Consider the following 22,497-nt stretch of genomic DNA (forward strand, 5'->3'; position numbering starts at 1 on the left):
ATCAAATTTACATGTTCAGTTCTTTCCAAATGTGTCTCCTGTAACATTGCTATTTGCACTTTCCGTTCACATTCCAAGATAATATGAAAAGTCTCAGTATTATGATAAGAAGTCGTTATTCCCACCTATTACATATGACAGCTTTTTTTAAATGCCTGTTACCAGCTTTTGTGATGCATGCACCCACTAATGTTTGCCAGGTCAATCCTTTATGCAGTTTTTCTTATCACCTCCATTTCAACCTGTGTCACATTTTACAAGACATTTTGTTTTAATAAAAACATAAAAAAAACAGAACCTACTAACTTAATACAAACACATAACTATGTACATCTTCAAATGAAGATTAACCCTCCTAATAAGAACAATTGTCCCAAATAGACAGCTGCAAACTCAGGTCTTGTCTAACCTAAACTTGAGGTTATTCAAGCAAAGATAAGTGCTACTGCCTGTATTCCTGCGTATACTAATTGGTGTTTTTATCTTTATTCTTCTTCTTCCAGATGTGATAAACAACTTGGATGCTTTCAGAAAACTTTGACTTTTAGCATTGATGAAACCAGTGCTTCGGCTTTTTATTGCCCTATAATTGACTTGTCTCCATGGAAAAAAATGAAGCCCTTAGCTGCAGGCTTCTAAAAAAAAGCTGAAACATTTGTTGCTAAAGGAACACTTGTCATTATATTCAGTGTTCTTTTATTTACTTGTTTCCACTTAAAACTTGTTATTAGATTAAGTAAAGGGTCTTAATCCAGGCATTCACCTATATAAAAATAAGAGAAAATATATCAGCTCTACATATATTATGTTTTGTGTACTTTTCCACCACATCCCCTACCTCAGCAACCCTATATTACAGCCTATTAACTTAAACATGCTTTTTGTCTAGCCTTTTTTTCCCTCCTTTTGCATTATAATGCCAACATTACTTAATACTAAAACAAGAAAGAAAAATGTTTATGTTTACTTTAGTATCTTTATCACATACAATAACTAAAATGCTTTATTATAAAACATGCAATTTATATCATGGACAGTTTTTTATAAATACTTTAAAAACAGAAATTGTTTTACTTACAGTTGCTCTTTTCCTTCCTCCTCTCTTCCCATTAGCTTCCTTTCAAACATTTCTGACAGGAAGTGAGGCAAATACCTTTCAGTTTCTCACAAGTTTAACAAAGTCAGCAAAAGTCCATTCTTTCCATTTTTTCCTGTACTGTCGTATTTCACAAATGTGATTGATGCTTTGTAATCTCATATTTATTCATTCATTTCCATGTTGCTAGTATTCTTCCTGTTCATCTCCATCTCCCATTCCAGACTCTGGGTCAGTTCCAAGGTTCTCTTGATTCTTCTAATTAACTCCTGTGCTTTTCTTGACCTCTCAAGCATTTTCCTTTGATATTGGAAAAGGCTTCACTAACAAAGTCTCTCCATATGCTTTATTATCTGAAGAAATGAGAAGCAGAGACCCTCTCTGCTTGATGGCTCACTTTTTGTTGGACATAACGTTTGTATTTCCTCCTTAGCCTGTTCTGAATCAAAAAAATGGCTTTGTTCCTTCAAGAACAAATATTCTGATGACAGCTGGATACAGCAGCTTGAATCTCACACCTGCCTCTCAACATTCCCTAATTTCTGGAACAAAGTTCTCTTCCGGCTGGTGTACTGTCAATAATCATTTTCCACAAACAGTATAGTGTCACCAACTTTTAATACTTTGTCTTTTGCCACTGTTTTGTCAGGATAAACTCTTTTTGCTGGTAGGATTGCATCTTTACTAATACAGGTCTTGGCTGCTTTCTCATGGTTAGATTTGGAGCATACACACAATGTGTTTTTTCAATTGCAATTCCTGTTGTGGAATACTAGTCCAGATGCTTATTTATGCCTTCATAAAAATTAATACAGTCTGTTCTTTCTAGTTTTTCTGGCACAGCAGAAAAGCTCAGATTTCCCTACATGCTCTGTCCTCTTATTCTACCATTTTGTGAAACATCTCTGCATGAGCAGTTTCACACTCACCCAGCCTTTTCTTCATTTTGATCTCTGATTTTTGTAGTTTTATCACCTCATATGAATATGTGTTTAAATTGTCTTCCATTTTTTCAGCCTTTTATTTAAGTTGAAATACTTCTTGAGTGTTTCATTTATTTTAATGAGATCTGAGCACATTTAACTTATTTTTCCTCCAGGTTACTGGAAGCCATGCCTTGACCAGAGCTGGAGCTTGCACTGCTTTTTGCTGAACAGGTGCAGGATTCTTCCCAGTCAGGGTTTTCTCATAGGTTCATAGGCTGATACTAGGCTATCTGCCCAAGGGCATTTATAAGCCTAGCCCAGAGTTTTGTGGCTTTCGCCACCCCTTTAGTTTGAAGGAAACTATGCCCATTATTTTGCTGTGCCTCTATCAAGCAGTGACACTGAGGTAATCCCTGGGGTATATCTGCGATCTCCCATCCATTGGTCAAGATTTCTCTTGAACAAGGCCAGCGAGGTGCTCTGCCTCACATGTACTGGGATTTTGTTCCACAGCATAGGGAGTCTCTGGGTGATGAATCTGTCCCTCCAGCACGTCCTATTAATAACCGTGTCAAGGTTTAAATCTCCCGCCCTTGTAGTTCTGAGGGATCTAGATTTTTTTGAGGTGAAGCATGTTCATCAATTCTGGGTTGGACATGGCCTTGTATGTCAGGCACACGTCACCTCTGAGCAAGCGGTAAGCGACTGAATAGAGCTGGAGTTCTTTCAGTCGGGCAGCATAAGACATATTTTTGAGACCCTTTATCCTTTTGGTGAGGAACTTTTGGGGCCTTTCCAGCTGCTGCAGGTGTCGGGTCAGATACATTCCGAATGGGGCTTTGTACTCAATCATTGGTCTGATGAGTGATGAGTACAGGGGGACGATGACCTCCCTTGATCTAGATGTGAATCCCTTCATGATCAGGTGGGCAATGTAGAAGGTCTTCCTAACTACTTTAGCAACGTGAGTGTCAAACCGAAGGTTACTGTCAACCTGGGTCCCCAGATCCCTGATAACCTCTTCTGTGCTCAGTGGATTGCCACCTATATGGTAGCTAGGGGTAACCTTGTTTTTCCTGAAGGGTATGACTATGCATTTCTTGGCGTTTAACTTTAGGCCATGGCTCTGGCACCAGTTATCCATTTCTATGAGACCCTTCTGAAGGATATCTGTGTCAGATGTGTTCTCGACTATGGCGCCCAGTTTGCAGTCATCTGCAAATTTTGTCAGCCATAACCCTCCTGTGTTTGCTTGTACTTCTAAAAAGTAGATGCCGAACAAGAGTGGGCCCAGGACTGAGCCCTGTGGGACACCACTTGTGACAGGCTTTGAGTCTGACATGGCGCCAGCAACTCTGACCCTGTGGGTTCTGTCACTTAGCCAGTTTGCAACCCATCTTGTGATGTATAGGTCTCTTCACCTTTTCTAACTGATTTTCTTTCAGGCTCTCTTAGTTTCTTCTTTGCTGGCATCAGGGCAGTATACTTGCTAGCCAGTAACTGAATTTATTAAAAGTGACAGAATTCTTGGCCCTTGTCTTTTTTAGTTTCTTTTTTTCACACTGGGAGAGCTGAAGTTAAGATGTTGATCAGTATGCATCCATTTTGAAAAACCTTCATGGTGGAGCTACTATTAGCCATGTTTTAACCACAGTCTTGTCAATGTAAATGATGCTGAGGTAGAGGGTTGGGTGCTTCAGTCACATTTTCTTGCCACAGCATACCTGACAAGCAATATTTGAAAAACATTCCAGGGCAGCGATTAATCTTTATGCACATACAAGCAGGAATATTATGTTCTGATCTTTTTGATCCACACAGTGATAGATGTACTCATTGTTTTAAACTGTATACCTTTAAAGATCTGAATTACTATTGTGAACAGTTAACTCAGAAAATGATGACCAAAACTACAATGGCTTACTGAAGAAAGTAATAATCCGCACTAACGTCAAAACTTTTATTCCGTTTTCGTCAACAGACTTCCTCAGAACACTATAACAAATACAAAGTATAAAATACCAAGAAGACGGGGTCCAGCCGACAGGAGTGTATTAACAACAAACACAATTCACCATTGACCTAGGTTTCGTCCGAATACTCAGACTTCTTCAGAATGCCAAAAACACTGCTGCAAACACACTTAAATACGCAATACAATTTATCAATTAATTAATTGACAATTCAATAAAATTAATCACTATGAAAACACATTAAAACCTAACGAGTGTTGTCTGTCATTAACAACCCTACAATTCATAATACAAAAATAAAAATATATATTTAATAAAATATAAACCTCACATGTGACTAAATTTTAATGAAATAATACGTGTGTTAATATGATGTTAAAAATACAAAATCCATATAAAAACAAAACCAAAAATAGAAATTGAAAAATAAAAATGTGAAGGTAATAAGACTTATGTCCTGCACATTATCCAAAAATCAATAACTACAATAAGTGTGTAGTTTAAAGCCTATATAAAGTAGTAAAACCTAAATGATGTTATTTAATACCTGTAATGTTCCTTAACTTAAGTATAGGCTTAACAGTACTATACTCATTGAGTCCGGGATAGTTATATGCATTTAATCTAAGCTGCCATCTTAATTCACATATGTCCAAATGTGTATCTATAACCCTACCCTGTTGATCTACCTTAATCTGTTTCAATATACAAAACTTGAAACTGTGATCTACATGGTCAACCACATGCCTAGCAAGGGCATTGGTGGTTTTAAGATGTCTAACATCCAACAGGTGCTCCCTAATCCTTTCCCTAAAATACCTACATGTTTTACCTACATAAAAGGCATTACAATCTTGACATAAAGCAAGATAAACCACATTTTTAGTGTAACAGTCAAAGTGACCTGATATAGAAATATAACAATGATTGATCACAAGGCTGTTACCAGTAGGAAAAATGTAGGGACACATGGAACACCTTCCACATTTGAAATTACCTATTGGTCTATTACAAGAAAGCTCCCTTCCCCATACATTCATTTCAAACATGTCTTTGAATGACAAATCTTTCCTGTATACATAACTCAATTTACTTCCAAATTGGGGTACCAAATCTTTATCCATCTTAAAAATACCCCAATTCATATTAATTATTTTCCTAATCTCGTCTGAGTCACCATTGTAAGTTGAAATAAACAAAAAAGATGACTTTGCCAAAAAGGTTGACCTAACCAAAGCATTCCCAACAGAGTTATTTGAATTGTGCTCAGAATTTAAAATAGCTTGAAACACACCAACTTCCCTTTTGTGTGTAATTTCCTGAAACAAATCCAAACATAATTTTTCGGGATACCCTCTATTCAAAAATAGGGAAATCATAAAATTTAATTTGTCCACAAATTCCCTGTCATCACTGACCATCCTGGCAGCCCTAACCATTTGGCCCTTCACAATGGCCTTTTCTGGTGGCTAGGGTGCCAACTATTATACTGAAGATAGGAATTCGAGAAAGTTGGTTTTCTGTATATGTTTGATTTAATTAGACCACTTACCCTGTTGTAGGTTAATCTAACATCCAAATATGTGATGGTCTCAAAATTTACCTCGTGTGAATCTCAAAAACCATACTGTACTGTTAATGTATTTAATGAAGGCTTCTAATACAACCACATCACCTTCCCAAATGATAAAAATATCATCCAAAAAGCGCAAATATAATCTAATGTGCCTGTGAAACTCACTGGGGAATATGTAATGTTCCTCCCAGTATGCCATAATGTAATTAGCATAAATAGGGGCACAAGTGGCCCCCATTGCCACCCCAGTTCGTTGTTTAAAGTAATGTCCTTCAAAAAATAAAAAATTATTATTCAATACAACTTCCATAAGTTTGACAAGAACATTGGTTCTATCCTGCTCATACATACCAGTTCCCAACAATTGTTCCTCCAACCACATTACACCTATGTCATGTGGTATAACTGTGAACAAGTTACACACATCTATGGTTAGGAAACAAAAATCATCTTTGAACTTAAATGCCTTCAACCTTTCCAAAAAGTGCCACAAGTCCTTAGTAATATGGGGAAAACTACTTATGCCCGTTTTCAAGTGGTGATCCAAAAATTGACTAATAAAACATACTTTACTTCTTTTGCCATCAATTATGGGTCTAAACTGCACATTGTTTAAACCTTTGTGTATTTTGGGTATACCAAAGATACCACTAACCACAGGATGAGCATTTACCATATATTCATATTCAGTCTCAGATACTTCACCCTGATATAACATGTCCTCCAAAAGGAGATCAATGTTTCTATATGCTATATTGATACTTATTTCAGTATAACTGTCCTCCAAAAGCATTGACATCATAAGGCTAATATAGTCACAATTATCTACGATCACCACGCCATTACCTTTATCGGGCTTCATAATACGAATACTCCCCATTTGACTCAAATTTTCCATTAACAAATACTCGTCCTCTGTCATATTACAATGTATTTTTCCTTTTCGCTGTTTGAAATACTGCCTTAAATCAAATTCACACAATTTTTCAAACATGGCCACCACATAGTTCAAAGGCGGGTTAAAAACACTAGGTTTAGACAACCTCTGGTCATTACCTAAATTGTTACAATTGTCAGTGTGTTCAAACAATACCTTAAGATTCATTTTACATGTAAATAATTTCAGGTCGATAAGTGTATTAACAAGATTTCCCCTCCTACAAGAAACAAAATTAAATCCCTTTGAAAAAAGATTAACATGTTCAACACCTAAGGAAACACTAGAATAATTGTATAATTTAAAGTCCCCCATACTGTTTTCTGATACAATAGGACTACTCAAAATTGGGGAAATAGATGAACCAACCATGTCTGCATTTAGAACATCATGACCAGGAGCATTATTGCCACTAATATATTGCATACCATCCACCTCCATTTCCACATCGGTATACATGTCTAAACCTACAAATGGTGAATCTCTACATTCTTGATTATTATTATTAAATCCTATAATTTTAGTTGTCACTCCACTACCTGTTCCATAATCTGCAGAGTCACCACCAACTGTAGAATTATAATTTAGTGAATGCGCCCCCTCTGTAACAGTAACGCAAGTGTTAGATGCCGTAACATCAACCTCCTCTAAAAAGTTATATGTGCTTAAATTAAGCAATGCATTGTAGGAACAATCATTAAACACTTCAGATGTATGTGTTTGAACATTGTGATAAACGTTGTCTTCACAAGTGAGCCCAGTATTGGCACTAACATCTGGGCCAATACGATGCTCACCATCACAACCACAAACCTCCTTGTTACATTTGTCCAATAACTCAAAAATATCTAAGTGCACACTCGTTTCGTTGTTAGTAAACGAGTTTGGGGCAGAAAAATAGTCGGTGTACATCGTATCATTAAAACAAAAATGCCGTGATGAACTACTCAATAATGAATCAAGTTGAATACCTGTTCCGACTTTTGTTCGACCAAAACCACGTTCTATGGACTCAATTTTTTCCTTTTGCTTGTTATTTGAAAAAGTTGAATCGTCACTCACCAAACAATCACATGCGGAACCACTAACTACTTTTGCGGTCTCCACGCACCTCTCTGACTGCTGCTGGTACCATAATACACTTTTGGCTGTGCCCCCATCCGACCAATCTCGTCCCCCTCGTGTATGGGATCCCTGTTCCTGATCCTCTCCGAACTCCTCACACCTTCCTTTTAAGGGCTCTCGTTACCATTGTTGAAATGATTATAGGTTTCTTGCTCCACAGGGGAAATGACTTCATCCGTTTCGACGTTTTTGTTAATACGCTCATTCCTATTAGTGTTGCCATGCCGACTAGACACTTTCTTAGACTTTGGATAAATGCTCCCGGTTTGGTAAATCTTGGTGTCCCATTGTATTTTCTTTAGCTTCTTATTGTAAATAACATCACAACTGTATTCCACATCATGCACAATATTAATATAATTAGTGTAATATTGATCAAATAAGAGATCCTTGCTAATGTTCTCGTTAATAGACTCAAGTTCATCAAGCAAGGCTTCAGTTTTAACCTTGTTATATTTGATCATAATCTCCATTATGTTTAAACCAGTTTTATTGAACAGCTCATGCAGCTCACTGATCATATTGTCATTGCCATCACACCCATTCGGGTATCTCCACACACGTAGGCCTTTCGGCACCATCCCAAGCTCAATATTCCAAGTCAAATAATTGTTTTCAAGTTGTGTTCTCTTGAGCTTAAATAATCTAGTTTCGAACATTTTTTAATAATTCATTCATAGATTTACCTTGTTTGCTTTTTGTCGGGTTTTTAGTAACACGGTCACCATCGAAGGTAAATAGGGTAGTTTTCCAATGCTCGCTGTTGAAAGTAGAAGGCTGATTGTCCACGGAATGGGAACGCAAAATATTTGATTGTCCTTTAGATGTACCACCTATACTGCTGGAATTCAATCCAGCCACAGTAGGTAGATTGGGAGTAACTTGAGTAAGTGGCAACCCCAAACTCCCCAAAGAAGAAGTAACAGATACTGTGGGTTGTCTGTCCATTAATGATTTAATTAGAGCCAAATGCTCTTGAAGTTGTTCGTTAATCCGCTGCAGTAAACTCGCAGTGTCAGCCAGAGAGCCCTTGTTCTCCATATAGACAAACAATGTAACCAAGAATATATATCCACAAACAAAAAAAGACCAAGAAGACGAGGTCCAGCCGACAGGAGTTTATTAACAACAAACACAATTCACCATTGACCTAGGTTTCGTCCGAATACTCAGACTTCTTCAGAATGCCAAAAACACTGCTGCAAACACACTTAAATACGCAATACAATTTATCAATTAATTAACAATTCAATAAAATTAATCACTATGAAAACACTCAATGAGTATAGTATTGTTAAGCCTATACTTAAGTTAAGGAACATTATAGGTATTAAATAACATCATTTAGGTTTTAGTACTTTATATAGGCTTTAAACTACACACTTATTGTAGTTATTGATTTTTGGATAATGTGCAGGACATAAGTCTTATTACCTTCACATTTTTATTTTTGGTGTTGTTTTTATATGGATTTTGTATTTTTAACATCATATTAACACATGTATTATTTCATTAAAATTTTGTCACATATGTGAGGTTTATATTTTATTGAATATATATTTTTATTTTTGTATTATGAATTGTAGGGTTGTTAATGACAGACAACACTCATTTAGTTTTAATGTGTTTTCATAGTGATTAATTTTATTGAATTGTTAATTAATTAATTGATAAATTGTATTGCGTATTTAAGTGTGTTTGCAGCAGTGTTTTTGGCATTCTGAAGAAGTCTGAGTATTCGGATGCAACCTAGGTCAATGGTGAATTGTGTTTGTTGTTAATAAACTCCTGGAGAATCCAGGGTATAAACATATTGTCCTACATGGATCACCTTAAAGCCCAATCTCTATACTCTGCTTCCTACAGGTTATTGAGAGACAGTCTATGCCTGGCATACAGGGCATCCTCAGATCCAGCTCTGATGGACCTTTTGCACATCCACAAAATGAACATCATTAGAATCACTAGATCCAAGAATTTAAATTTCGCTTGTGACATAAGTAAGACATGTTGGCGAGACAGATATGTGTTGCAGAGGATTCCCATGCTCTGGGACAGGCTCTCCATCCATGTGAAGCAGAATCCATCCCTAATCCTTTTAAGTGTAATCTTGACCAATGGATGGGAAATCGAGACTTTACCCTGCGTCTCGCTCTCATGTCTCTGATAGACAGTAACTAACATACCCCCTTCTAATAAACATCCATGATACTTAGGGACACAATAGGGTTGGACTGCATGGCTAGGCTTATAAAGGTTCTGAGGCCTGTTAGCCGAGTGTATACCTATGAACCTATAAATACTGCTAGGAGGTACTAACATTTCCAGCTTGTAGCAACACCTGCTTGATGTGAATTTAAATATAGCTAATCAAAATTTTATTCAAGCAAACATTTTTTCATTCATTCATTTTTGCTTACCGTATCTCTTTTCTGTTAGTAGGTTGAATTTTAACATCTGTTTATGAAATATTGGATATTACCGATACTACTAACATATCTTGACACAAATTAAACTTGTCTCATAACATTCTGAATGAATACATTTTATATAGCTTCAGTGACCACCTATCTATCCATTTTCATCTTCAATGGCTATAGTATTCCCTATACAAAAGTGTTATATAGTCATGCTCACGTGTTGCTTCCTTTCACTTTCCATATTATTAACTGTATATTCTTATGAAAGCTGTTGAAGTGGCATCTATATTATTATTTGTTTATTGATTACAGCTTAAAACATGAAGCAGAAAAAAAAAGATGGAGCTGCTTTTAAGAAATTGTAAAGTTTATTTAGTTTACTCAAAAACAATGCACAATTAGTAGTAGGACTGAGAAAAGACATTTTTTTAAAGAGCAGATGCAAAGTGGAACTAAAGAGATGTTGCCAGGAAAAAATAAATAAATGTTACTACCACCTAAGGAGACAACATTAAGTTATTAAATGAAATTAAATTTTAGTGGCTTTTGGGTAAAGGTTTGTAAATGGCTATGATATGTTTTTTTTTTTTTCTGCTACAGTATTTATTCCTGTTTTCGTACTTTCTGAAGGTTCTTCATGTCTGCCTTATCAGGTCCTTTTCTACTTCATTCAAGCCTTCTTGCATGAACGTCAAGGGTTTGGAGGTACTTGTTCTGCTTCAGAATGGCTCTCTAGCTCTCTCCCCCTCTCTCCCTATGTCTCCTTCCACCTTACTTCACTGTGTCAAACCTCCATCTCCCAAAATGTGGAACGAATGGATAAAAAGTGAAACACCTGCTAAACACTTAGTAACAACTTCAATTAGTAAGCTCAGTAACCCCAGATATTAACTAAAAAAAGCCTTACAAATGAATGTGTGACAGAGTCTTTCAATTTAACAATGTGGAACATGGACTTGTTAAGACTCAAAATGAGAAACATTCCTTGTAATGAGGTACACTTGAGAGGTATGCTTCTCTCTCTCTCCAGCCTCTACTGCTTATCCCGGAACAGCACAAGTCTATGGTTAATAATGATAAAATGAGATAGTAGCCTTAGAGGTCCAACTTATTCTGCCACAGTAATTTGTAAGACGTTAATATACTTCTTTTAATATCAGACAAGTTACCAACTTATGCAAGTACTCACTTTCAACTTATCCAGCATTCAATGTCAAAGATTTTTTTATATGGTTGTACTTGCTGCTCTTGAGTTCATAATTAATGTATTTTGTTTTTTAACAGGAAGCATTAATTCTAGAAAATCTTCAGTTAATTTGATTAAAGTAACTGCCAACATCTCATAGGAACTATATTAATTTTCTGTGTGGACAGTACAATATCAAATTATTATTTTTTATTTCTTTTACAGGCAGCCATAAGAGAAAGATATTCGGCACAACAAATTATTACAGACTTTGACAGTTTCATCAAACAATTACATAAATATTGCATAAATGCTTTCCATTTCTTCCTCATTAGGTATAAATCAGCATCTTCACACAGCTCGTTTTTAAACCAGTGCTGGATTTGGTGCATCAGGCTTTCAGTATGTGTACCTTCTCCTAGGTGTCACAGTCGTATAACAGTATTGCTAACCCACAAGATTAAGATCTTCAGTGAGGTTCTTGGCTGGGGAGCATTTTAGGTAGACAATGCATGTTTTCCTCTGTGTTTAATTGTGTCTTTCTGTCCATCTGTTTGTGTATTGTATGAAAGCATATGTGTCCAGCAGGCGGTTAACCCCCCCAAACCCATTTAGGATTAGTATTGTTCTTCTATCATGCACCAAGTGGGAGCTGAGACACAAGTTCCCAACAACCCTGACCTAGATTATGTGGGCAAACTAAGACTTAATGAATGAATGTACCTCTGTCTGATTTATGTACTAGGTTGTATTCTATATATCTATTTCATAAACTTGTTTCTGACTCCCTCGTTTTGTTTCTGGGTGTCATTTCCTCATGATTTCGTCTTTACTTAGTTTTCATTCATTTATGCTTTACCATTCTTTTGCCTGCCTTTTATTGTTTTTCTATTTTATCATTGCTATTACTTATACTCTGTTACTTTGTACCATATAGTTTTAGCCTTCGCATTATTTTATTTATCCACCCTCACCCCCATTAGTTGCTATATGTCCAATTGCTTGGCCTATCTTTCTATTGAATTTTGTTGAAGCAATGCACATAGTTAGGTTATTGCTTATTTTTTTAAATAATTTGTAATATTTTAGCAGTCCTGCATTCTTTGATATTACCTAAAAAGACTTTGCATTTTTTTTAGTTGGAGAGTTTTGCACAAGCTACGACAATAATCCCAGATGTTCTTTCTTCTAGTCATTCTGACTGTATCATAGGTTTGCTCATGCTCCTTGGGTATAAGTATATATAGAAAAGTACTTAGAACCAGCTGATTTTTGTCTGTTTCTTTAATCCAACATTTTCATTGTTGCAACAGCAGGTATTGTAGTTAAGATTATCTCTCTGGAGCAGTGAATTTCATGTTAGATGTCCTCGTTATTCAGGGCAAAGAAATACCCTAGGAATAAAAGAAAACAATATTAGAAACAGAAACATATTTTGGAAAAAATATTTTACTAAGTCTATCTTGTTTTTACATTTTATTTGAATCTTACACATTTATACCCTGAGTAGGACTAATGAGAAGACTACGCTAAAAAAGAGGTCTGAAAAGGTCCAAATACCACAGCTGAACAAATAAAGCAAACAAACCAAATCCACTGCTAGAGAAAAGAAGGCTTTACACAGATACTGCTTCACTCACTTTGCTGTTGGAGAAAACATTACATTTAGCATCTTAATTTCATATTTCACATTTAAAAATAAACAAATGATAGGAGCACAATGACATGAGGAGGAGACTGGGACAGTTTTGTAGATTGCAGGAAGTACAAACAGCAATTAATGTTTTGTGACTCTAATGCTCCAAGCATCAACAAATATATCAAGTTTAAATTCATTTTAAAAATTTTAAGTCTTTAAAGCATTAATGATGTGACATGCTTCTTTCCGTAGTATGTTTTAGGTCAGCATGTAGCAATGTAAGTTTTTTTTGTTTGTGATTCTATGCACCACACAGGGGGCGGCCACGGTGCTGCAGCAGTTAATGTTGTCGCCTCACAGCAAGAGGTTCTCCGGTTCGATCCTTGGCTACGGTGCCTTCTGTGCAGAGTCTGCATGTCCTCTCTGTGGTCGTGTGGGTTTCATCTGGGTGCTCCGGTTTCCTCCCACATCCCAAAGATATGCTGTAGGTGGATTGGACATTCTAAATTGGCCCTAGGCGTGAATGTGTGCCTTCTGTGGAAGGTTGGGCGCAGGGCTGGCAACTCGACACTGTAAAACTCCACTGCCAATCATAAGCAGACAAGTGATCTGCTGTGGCAACCCCTAACAGGAAAAAAGCCAAAAGAAGAAGAAGGTTCTATGCACCACATGAGTAATGAAGTGATTTTGCATGGTGTGTAAAACTAGAATGAATCAATGTAGCTATAGTTTAATGAAGTCTCTCTTCAGTGTTTAGCATGAGACAAAGGCACACGTGTGAAGTGAGGTTTACAATCATATATTCAAATCCACTGTGTTCGAGTGTTAAGATGTCCGACTAACATGTTTGGAAATCAGAACATCGAACACAAAAAATGTCGAAGTAAGCATTTCAGTAAAGTCGAAATATCAAAAATGTCAACTTTACTGAAATGCTCACTTCTGCTCAACATTAAAAAATACTTTTTGCAGGGGGGCAAGCCCCCATGCACCCCCCATAGCCCCCTACTTATATATACAAACTCTGAGATTGCACTACAGTGAGGGAAAGGGTACATTTCCCGATCCTCACTATAGTGCGATCTGCACCACAATGTCGAACCTTACAACAGCAAATGCTCGCTATTGTAAGGCTCGACATTGTGGCAGTCATATTTATGGTTCTGCTAAATAAGTTTCACACATTGTGCGATCGACTATGTGATAGTAAGCCGTGAAGTGATGGGGCTAGCTATCTCATTTTCTCCAGCAGTAGACGTATATATCAATTAGTATATGGAGAAAAATGCTACAAATACTGCATTTGTGCAGTATGAAACAAACAAGTTTAGATAATGTGTAGAAGCAAAGGCTTCAGGAAGCTGGGACCCTAGCAAGTAAAGGAAACCATGACTCAGCATTGCTATATCATGTAAACTGATTAAATATACCACTGTATAATGATTAACTGTAACAAAGAACAGGAGTAAAGGGTTGCCTCCAAAGGGCAGTAGTTCTTGTTTATTTGTCTCATAGCAAGTGCTTCTTTCAAGCCTGCCAGTTATACATAAAAGATATCTGCTGAATAAATAGCTCATTTGTTTTAAAATTGGATTTTCACTCCTCCTAACTTTGAGTTGAGACTGAGGAAAGGGCTTTGTAGAATGGAGAACAGATTATAAAAGTACTCACTATGATGAGTTAATCTGACCATAGTAAATGCAATAAGCATTTTCCCACCCTATTTGTATACCATGTGTGACGGTACAGACTAAATAAAATCATTATGTTGTGAATGCTTTGCTTGGGATATGTTGATCCTAGTAAAGTAATCCACAATCTTTGGTCTGTCTAGCTACTATTAGTTGCTACTATTTAATAGTTTAGCTGTATATAACATTTACACCTTGATGAAATAGCTTTTCTTGTATGTATTTGTTGAGGGGTGGCAAAAGCATACCTTTCATCTGTCCCTGACTTTCAGGGATGTCTCTGATTTTGATTCGTACTTCAGCTTTTAATCCTCATTAATCCCTCCTAAAACTGGTGACTTTCGGATAAAAGGTGATGACGTACACTTAATAAATAATGAAATTATTTAAAGGTATAGATTTCTTTTACTTCAGAAAATGTATATTAGATCACATTCTCTTATTCTGTCAATGTCTCAAGTAAACAGTATTAATATTTTAAAAGTGTCCCTGATTATCTTTGGATTTGTCAGTTCATTCTGTAGAGATTTGTCCCTGAGTCATTTGAGAGCTATGGGCAAAGGTAGGAAATGCTAACAACATTTAGGGCAGGAGTTACAGACAGATTGTATAGAATACAGTGGAAAAGCACACTACACACTGGCACAGTGTAGAGGTGATTTGTGGTCCCTTCGCACCACAACAGTACACAAGTGCACAACTGAAGATGTATGCAAATAAGCACATAATGACAATAATGAGGTAGTAAAATGACATCATAATATTCAAATGTATACAAAGTGACCCTAGTCATGAGTCATTGTTTTTCCAAAGAAAGCCCTGCACATCAAAATATAAAAAGGGAAAGGATGCCAAAAATGTAATTGCTGTACATAATAAGAATAGAGTCACAGTAGGTAATAATCCTTAGAGCTACTGGTTTCTGCCAGTTTGTACAAGTTGCAATCTGTCGCCAATGTAAATGGTAATGTTAGTGGGTTATTTGACAAATTCACAAATCATGAGACGACTGATTACTTTAGAGTTAGTCAATATATTGTATGGATCTTCCTTGAAGTGTGTCTTCCACCCATGAAATCCATGACATTTCCATGCCTGCGGGGACTAAGGTATGTGTATATCTTTCCATACTAGTTACAGAGACTTTTTGGGGACCGACTGGCCACATACTAGGTATTTCACAAGTCTGTGCCTCTAGAATAGTTCTTTGATATAATTCTTTGACAAGGGAAGAAGCATATATGGTTTTCTAACATACTACAGGAGAGCTCTAACACTACATCTGCTTTCTACAACACTGCCTGCATCCCTGAGGTACTATTTACCACAGACTGCACAGATGTAGTAATAAAAGCCCCATCTGACTGAAGTACACAAAAGTTTGTGAACAGGAAGAACTACCATTATTGGAGCAACGCATGTTGTTTGTGGGATCATAACTAATATGTGCACTATACCCAGGGGATTTGCATGATTCACATATCTCACATACCTTTCAGCTTTCACTGCTTGCTGCAGACTGAAATTCAGCACGGCCATTTAGCTGGTAAGTGCACATCCTATGGCTAATGTTAAGGTATACTGTTTTTTTTCAAGTGTTTCTATGTGTCATAGACACACACATGTTCGCACTCTGGTACAGGTGATGTTAGACACCCACTGAAACCCATGACTCTTTGCACCCATACATAACCTGCAGAGTTCTGCTGGACTCCAATATAACACCACACATGCACACACCTGTAACATCATAGAGCATGTACTCAGCATTTTTGAAGCCCACTTCAGCTTCATCTATATGTCTGAGGGCCACTGCGGTATGATGTCTTGCAGTTTGTATGATGCTCATTGCATATTGTATGCTCCCATAAATAATAGTGAGGAAGCAGATTGGGCAGCCCCAGGATTTAAACACCACTGGATGTCACAGACACATGACTATCAGGAAAGGTGCTTTAACACCATCACCTGACAAGAGTGTGGTAGAAGAGCAACAATCATCAGCTACACAATTATTTCCCAGACAGCAACAGGCAGAGTATACGACATGACAGGGCAAGCAGTGGTGTCTAGTCTTGGACTGTGCACTTTGATGAGAACACAGTGATTGTGATTTCACACAGATCAAACATGATGCATGCAGTGTAAATATGTATTCGCTCCTGAATTTTAAAACCAGGGCCAAAAGGATTCTCTCTCTACTCTGGACAAGCCTAAACAATTCAGATATTAACTTGTCAGTACTTAGTCATTTAGTGAAGCTCAACAGCTATGTACTTCCTGTCATGGGAAAAAGGAAGGACAACCCATGTCAGTTCAGTTACCTGTTGGTTGTTCCTTCTTATGTGTTTTCATGTTCTTCCCACCATGGTGAAATAATTCCAGGCAGAATCATGGTATGCTATACTAGAGTCTTGTCGTTTTTGATGGCATACTGGAAAGGGATGGACTCTAGAAGCTTTCTAGAGGTAGCTCCCTTTGTCCTTTATTCATACATTTACAAAGCATTATTAACTGAATTCCTTCTTCAGGTCCAGGACAAGCTTTGCTAGGACCATACTCTTGAGGCTCCTGAACTTGCTATTTCCACCTCCCATGATAGATAAGCTAAGAAATTGTACCTATATAGCCACAAGCTACTGCAGCAATGAACACGATTCATCGTCATCACTGATTAGCCTTGTAGGCCATTTTAAGCTTACACAATTACCCCATGTGAGAATCAAACCCTGCACCTTGTATCTGTAAGGTAAATACATTAACCATTATGCCAAACTCCCACATGAACATAGTACAATTGTGTAAGTTGCACTTACTATAACAATCAGTGTTCAAATTCCTCACTGTTACAGTAGCTGCACCCCCCCCCTTATTTTTTAAGTTTCAGGACAAGTATGGTCTTTCTTCTCATGGGGCAAGAAAGTCCTGAAGAGATTCACACCTAGGCTACTGTTCTCCCTTGGAGTTCTCAAGCCACAGTAGCCTGGGCACAATTGAGGGAGGGAGTCAAAGACTTTTGGAGACTGGCTGGTATATATTGGGCAAAATATAATCCATATACATGTAAGCTACTACAGCAGTGAAGAATTCAAACATCTACTGTTATGGTAAATCCAACATACACAACTTTACTATCTTCTGGCTGTATTAACCTACTGCTCTCAGGTCACCCATCCCTGCACTGTAGCCAACCTCTTAGCTACCATGAAATGCGTTGTGCCTTGTCACAATATAGCATGTTGTTAACAGCAGTTATAACACTGCTGTAACACTGCTGTATGAATGTGATCGGTCATAATGTTCATGCCATGGACCACTGTCTGACACACATGCTCACATAAATCATTGGAGATTATTAGGCTATCGACCTGGAGGTCATTTTAAGCCTAGCCATTTCATCCCAAAGTAATACCATAGAAATCATAGTCAGTACCCAAGATTGCATTTAGTGATGACTGCCCATGTCTAGGAAGGTTATGGGTGCTATCCTTGGTAAAAATTTACAGTGCCCCATCCACTTGTCCAGATTACTCTTGAACAGTACCATAGAGGTGCTCTGTTTCACATGAATTGGTAGCCTGTTCCAAATTTGTGGCAGTCGCATAGACCTCTATCTTCCCAACAGGTATAGGCCATGCATCCTAAATGCTTGCAGCAAGATGTAATTTGCAGTCTCTGCCTTCTACTTTGTCTTCTGGATGACTGAAACCTGTAAACACATGACACAAATATACAAGTCTATACTATTGGGATTGGTGGAAGAATAGATACATAAAATGGTGTTACCTGCTTATACCATACTATGGCTTTGAAAGTATGTGATATAATGGCTGTAGGGATACATACGAAAATACATACAGCAGGTATACATGTGTATGAATTAGGTAAGGCAGTCATCTGTGCTGTTAGCAGGTGGGGTCACCTTGATAATTTCCAGTGATATGGCACTATGCTAATATGTTGGGGAGGACACTTGTATAAGTATGTAACTGCTTACTCACCAACACAGGCTATCATATGCATTAGCCCATAAGTTTGTTACAACAGTTACAGGTACTCAGCATTTAGTGTAAGTAGAAGCACAGGCCGTACTATGTGTCTTAGTCTGCATGAGCTTAATTATAGGTCAGTTAATGTCTGTGAGTATTGCTGTCTATCTCTGACAATTGTTTCTATTAGGAAGTTTAAATTTCATTATCTGAAGATGTTCATAGTTTTGTGCATTTGTATTAAGTTAACAGTTGAGAGATTTTAGTTTAATCTATAATAGAAGCTGCTGTTACAAACAGGTAGTTAGCAGGGCATATAATATTGCATGATTACTAAAGGAATCAGTCAGATGAGGTTAGAAAATATTGGAAAGGGAGATTGGATAAGCAAACCACAAAGAAACAATGGAGGGATATATGTATGGCAACCCAAATATGCAACAAAGTCTAGAAGGATTAGGATTTTTGCTTGGAAGTGTTTACATAGGTATTGTTTTTATTTTATTTTTTTTTTTTACCCAAGCAGATTCCAAAGAATTTTCCTCAGGTAGATGACAAATGTTGGAGGTGTGATGGGGAAGAAATAGGTAACTAGTCACATATATTTTAGGATGTAATGGGTTGCCAAACATTAAAAATTCCCTACAGAGTGCACTGTCAGAAATACTGGATGAACAAATGGGTGTAACTAAGGAAATTATTTTTTCAGCTGGGATACAGGATCTAAACTGCCTAGACATAGTAAGGCCTTGTTAAGCTTTCTTTTGGTGGCTGCCAAAAAGTAATTTCTAGAAAATAGAATTCAAAGTATAAACCAACTTTATTTGAAGTAGTGAATATTGTAACAGAGATAAAAGAGCTGGAAGTGGGAACTTCAAAAAAGGATAGGAACAAATTACTTAGAAACATGGAAATAATGGGAACAATAGATGCAGAATACTGTTTTGGAGGAGGAGTGAGCTTTAAGGGAAAGCAAGAACTGATCAATTTATGTAGTGCTGGATTGATGATGTGTATGTTAAAAGATAACACCAGAAACTACTGCTTCATATTTCATATTGTTCAGAAAAAGCATGTTGAACAAATCTAATTTTTTTACTTTTTAAGTGAGTTAGAGTAATATTTAGAATTTGTCCCTAATTTTGGTTCTTTGCGCCTTCCATCGTTTTTGATTTTGTCCAGAATTCTTGAGTAAAGAAGTCAAAAGGTATTTATAAATGTACAAGATAAGGTTAGAAATGACAAAGAATAAACCGTTTAATGAGTCAGTCAAAATAAGTTAACTTTATTAGAGACAGAAGTGGAAAGAGAAGAACTTAAAGAGACACTGGTTTCAGTTTGTGAACACTTCCTGTACTTTCTTCTTTTCAAACATACTTTCCCAGTCACCACGTAGATTCACAGAATCATCGATTGTTACTAGGCTAATGACCCAGGGAGCCTTTCTGCCTAGACAAGTTTTTCCGAAAGATTAATGATGTCTGTATCTGAATAGGACCTTGAGAGCCAGGCCTTGTAAAGCTACCTCTCTTCATAAGGGACATGGGTGCCAGGCATAGTGTAAATTTCCAGTTCTCCATCCACTGGCCTAGGTTGCGCTTAAAGTGGGTAATAGATTAACTCAGCTTTACCTGGATGAGAAGCCTGTCCCATAGGAGAGGCAGTCTCTGGGACACATCTGTTTCTCCACCATGTTCTCTTTAAGTTGCAGACACAATTTAGGTCCCTAGACCTTTTATTTCTAGTACTCTTTGACTTATGAATATGTAGGAGATTCATAAGTGTGGGGTTTGCGGCTGTCTTGTAAGCCAGGCATAGATCACCCTTCAGCAATCTATAGGAGACTGAGTAGAGAGAAAAGGCTTTAAGATGCACTGCATAAGATGGGTTTGTTCTGCCCTGTATATTACTCAAGTTGCTGCATATGCCTGGTCCGGTACATACCAAACAGAACATTATCTCTATGATTGGCCTAATAAGGGTGGAGTACAGTGGGATAATGACCTCTTTGGACCTAGATCCTATGCCCTTACTTATAAGTTGAGCAACATAAAAGGATTTCCTCACCACTGTGGCTACGTGGTGGTCAAAGGTAAGGCAACTGTCTGCATGCATACCCAGATCCCTGACCAATGTGTCATTCTTATGGTTGTATTATCAACATGGCAATTAGCTAGGATGGTTGACTTCCCAAAAGTCAAAAGGCACAATTATGCATTTCTTAGCATTGAGTTTAAGACTAGATAGACCTTCTTAAAGAATGCTAGTATCTGCAGGGGAGTGTATGATAACCCCCAGTTTGCAATCATCTGCAAACTTAGTCAGCCATAAACCTTCAACATTTGCTTCCACTTCAGAGAAATAGATGCCAAAAAGGAGCAGGCCCAGTACAGAATCTGAGGGGACTCCACTAGTGACTGTCCTCTTGGTGGAGGTGGCCTCACCAATTTTGACCTCCTCGGTCCTATCACTGAGCCAGTTTGCTATCCATCAGGAAATAAAAGGGTTTGTACCTAAATTAGTGAGCTCATCTTTAATGCCTTCAAAAGCCTTGGCCAGGTAGAGGTAAGCTGTATGCAGTCTTCCCTTCATCCAATGCTTTGGTGGCCCTCTCAAAAAAGTCCACCAGATTTAGTAGGCATGATCTTCCCTTAACAAAGCCAAACTGTGATGGGTCAGTGTTTACAGGTTACCTATGTTCTCATTTATCATATCCATGATGATTCTTTCCATGGCTTTACATATGAAGCTGGTAAGACTTACTAGTCTGTAGTTACCCGGATAAGTGGTTGGACCTCCTTTGTGCAGGTCTATACATCTGTAATCCAGCAAGAGACTGTCAGTCATAAAGAAGTATTTCTTTAATTAGAACACTCTATTCAGTATTGTTAACATTGTAAAAACATTAATATTCATTTTTGTCTTAGGGGTAAGTAATAAAGATAATGTATGAGATTCTTTGACAAAGGAAAAAACACTGTAAGTCATGCAAGTGGCAATGTGCATAACCCTTCTAGAAAAGCATGCGTAATGTGGACTTGTACCAGAAGTTCTATTCATATGAGACAAAGACAAGAAAGGACCAGTATTAATAAAATGGAACTATGGGCAAAAGGCACAAATATAAGTGTCAAACTGTTAGGTCAATGTGTATATATAAATGCATCATTTTCTTAAATGCATTTCAAAGAACTACCACTTTTGTACATAAAATACCATTCAGATCCAAAAACACTAAAAGAACTCTGGGTTATACATCAGAATTCCCCAGTTATTTCTAATAACCTTTTTAAAGCTGTTAACATGGACACTGTAATTAAGTGCCAGGGTACTGGTGTATGGATGTTTTTCCTGCTGAAGACAGAACAAATGCTGTCCTCAGACCCAAGTATTGGCTTATAATTAGCATTCCTATTTTTCACATATTTCACAATACTTCACAGAAAATATTATCAATCAAACCGACATAATATTTTGTTTTAAACAATTGCTTGAGTTTGCATAATTAAATATCAAACTTTTTGTTGTTGGAAACCAACCTAGAAAGCTTGATGGCTTGCCTTTGATTACGCAATGATAACAGTATAACCACTCCTAGAGTGCAGATAATTGAAAAAGTCACTACATAAAGTAGCCCAAAGCATTAATAAAACCATCTTGCAACCCTGAGAAAAATTAAAAAACAAATTGTCATCAACATAAGCAGTGTAAAAATAAGAGTTTGTAAAAAAACCACCAGTATTCGAGTCATGTCTTTACCACTCAGATAATGAGTGGTTTGAAAAAGAGTCACAGCAGCTTGTACAGTAATAGGTTCATATGTGTGTATTAGGCTAATGGCCCTGAAGCCTAGCCCATAGGATTACCCTGGCATCGTGCCACCCGACCTTATTTTCCAGTGCCACTGTCGAGTAGAGCCACTGGAGTGATCCCTGGGGT

General features: G+C 37.3%; 1 long non-coding RNA gene across 1 annotated transcript in view; it reads right to left on the minus strand.

Annotated features, from left to right (window-relative positions):
• Positions 1 to 10,453: 10,453 nt before the first annotated feature.
• LOC122815157 overlaps positions 10,454 to 22,497 on the minus strand; it is a 413,630-nt gene continuing 401,586 nt past the window's right edge. The window contains exon 4 of the long non-coding RNA XR_006366934.1: positions 10,454 to 12,633. This is a non-coding gene — a long non-coding RNA (uncharacterized LOC122815157). The remainder of the gene's footprint in view (positions 12,634 to 22,497) is intronic.

The sequence above is a fragment of the Protopterus annectens genome, chromosome 11.part0, assembly GCF_019279795.1.
Source record: "Protopterus annectens isolate FY-2018-M chromosome 11.part0, PAN1.0, whole genome shotgun sequence".
Taxonomy (NCBI): Eukaryota; Metazoa; Chordata; order Ceratodontiformes; family Protopteridae; genus Protopterus; species Protopterus annectens.